The sequence below is a fragment of the Cariama cristata genome, unplaced genomic scaffold (genome assembly GCF_000690535.1).
Source record: "Cariama cristata isolate BGI_N322 unplaced genomic scaffold, ASM69053v1 scaffold8272, whole genome shotgun sequence".
NCBI classification, from domain to species: Eukaryota; Metazoa; Chordata; class Aves; order Cariamiformes; family Cariamidae; genus Cariama; species Cariama cristata.
The window spans coordinates 71,379-73,905 of record NW_009602071.1 but is presented as its reverse complement, the minus strand read 5'-3'; the positions used below and the strand labels follow the sequence as shown (position 1 = coordinate 73,905).

At 38.1% G+C, this 2,527-nt stretch overlaps 1 protein-coding gene across 1 annotated transcript in view; it reads left to right on the top strand.

The window, feature by feature from the left end:
• Nucleotides 1-2,527, top strand: part of LOC104157290 (protein spinster homolog 3-like) — a gene marked incomplete at its 5' end in the record, with an annotated part of 24,674 nt that overhangs the window by 9,662 nt on the left and 12,485 nt on the right. The window lies entirely within an intron of this gene.

The window sequence follows — 2,527 nt, the reverse complement described above, 5'->3', positions numbered from 1 at the left end:
GGGAAAGACTCCAACCTTTTTTCCTGTGACTCCATAGCCACAATTACCATGATTAACATAAATAAGAGGATCCAAGTAAAGTTAATTACAGTAATCAACAGTTCTCTGCAAAAGGGTACTTTTCTAAGAATAACACTTATTCAAAGAGGTTTTCCTTTTGACTCCTCAGGAATGTGTATTCCTCTGGAAAAACACCTTTACACCAAGGGAAAAAACAAATGGATTTGCATGTCTGAGTGTGTGTACACAAAGCAAAATGTGAAATTGAGGATTATTTTTAGATTCAAGAGTGGAAATCTGAGTGTCAAAAGAATTAGCCATTTTCTTTTTCTGTTTCTCAGGTTCCCACATAGTTCTGCTCTGAGTATGTTCTTCAGTTCTTTTTTTGTCATTGAAAGTGGAGAACAACAGTTCCCTTTGCCAGTCTGTGTTAGATGAGTGAAGCAATATATTGGTTTTGAATTACTGAAATATACCTTTTATTAGAACTGATAAAAAGACACTGGTTTAAAATGTTTCTCTCCTTGCAAACAGCATTCTGTTTTCAAGCAGTGTGTTACCTGGAAGGAAATTCTGAACTGTGATATGAATAACTAAGTTCTTCAAGTTTCTTGCCATGGGCAGACCAGTTAGTCTTTTAACCAGAGACTCTGCCATTTTGTCTTTTGTTTCATGTCCTTGATTCAAGTGATCCAACATGTAATGTCAACAAAGTGCAGTGGTAATAAATTGTATGTAATCTAAGCACCTGATTCTTCTAGTACTTTTATCACTGCAGCTGCTTAACTGTTGCCTTCTCTGGCATCAGCCGTGCCTCCCTTGCTTTCTAAACAAGATCTGACACTAGTCATACTGGTGTGAGAATTGGAGTGAAATGCCAGCTGGTGCATCTCATTTGAAGGTCCCACTGAAACAAATCTTCCATTTGTGTAGGACACTAGCAGGAAAGTGGCTTTCCAGTCACAGTCTACTGAGGCACACTGATGTTAGCAAACCTGTCTCCATCACTTCACAGTGCGGAAGCTACTGAAGCAAAAAAGCATATGTGCATCAGCGTGCAATTACAGTAGTTTCTGTATGGTGCTTTCCACTGTCTTGAGTGGATAATGATAGGGAACAAGACAGGTTTAATCAGCTATGGCCAAAACTGGAAGAACTATTTCAAAGTGCCAGAATTTTCAAGTTAATGTGGAAATATGGCTGGACTTCCAGGGTTTCTGTTGGGGTGGATGGACTGAAATGCCATGAGATTTCTCTCCTCTTTCTGGACACCCTGTTCTTGATTTTGAAGACTACCTTTGAAAAGACAGAGAAAAATTACCTGGTGGTGTTATCTCAGAGGGAGGAGGCTCTGTCTAAATCTGTTCCTGTCTCCAAAACAATATGAATGCCACAAACATGACTGCACAAATTTAATGGAAACCTTTTCTTTTTAATTTAAAATAACAACTTGAGACAGTATGAGGAATATTGAGAGATGGTAGGAACAGAAGGATACACTTTAAATAGAGCATTGCTTTGTTGTTTTCCTGCCATCCTCAGCCCTTCTCCCTAACCAAGTACACTACTTCCAGGATGTCTCCACCTGTTTTGGAGAAAAGAACGTACAACTCTCTCCTCTTTATTGATTGCAGTTGTTTTGCAGTTGAGCGGCTTCATATGCCAGCTATTCAACCATATTGCATTTATTCTGCATGAGAAAGTATAAAATTGATATTGGTTTTAGACAGAATACCTTGATATAATCTGTAGAATTATTTATTACTTTCCAAAACTGTCTGGGTTAAATTTTTCTGGTGACCCTACAACTGCAATCCACACAAGACCTTAGGAAAGAAAAGAAAAGCTAAAACAGAGTTGTGCCTCTAATGTTAACACAAATCTGTATGAAATAATTACTCTTCAGGGTATGAGGCCTTAGCCACTGAATATCACATTTTCTTGTCATGGATAATTTTTCATTAATTCCTATTCCCTCAAACTCTAGGTTGAGAGCATAACTTATTTCCTAAGGATGAATTTTACTTTCTTTTCTTGCACTAGGCATGACATGCTCTTATTCTTAGGGGCTTGTAGAGAATAAATAACTTGGAAAAAGCATGAAGAGAAAGGAAAACTGGAAGCAACACTTTAAAAGTGCTAAACATCACAAGATTCCTTTAAGGGACATAGAGCAATCTCTCATTTGATGTATAAGGACAAGTAGTCGTCTACTCCATTGATGGTATCCAGGAACAGTTTAGAAGTCTTCAGAACCTTCGGCTCTAGCTGTTGTGTTTGCATCTTATATCTAAAGTATCAGCCAGGACTTGAATAAGTCTCTTTGTTCTTTGTTTTCTTCCTGTGTCACTTTAACCTGCACTATCTCTTGCTAGCTGTTGCACAACTGGTAGAATTTACATAAGTTCATGCCATTATTGTTGTACAGCAGGATTCAACTGCACTTCTGCATTTACCTGTAATTCCTCTGTGAATACTGCTTTGACCACTTCAGGGCTGCAACTCTAAGTTAAGCAACAGCACACTT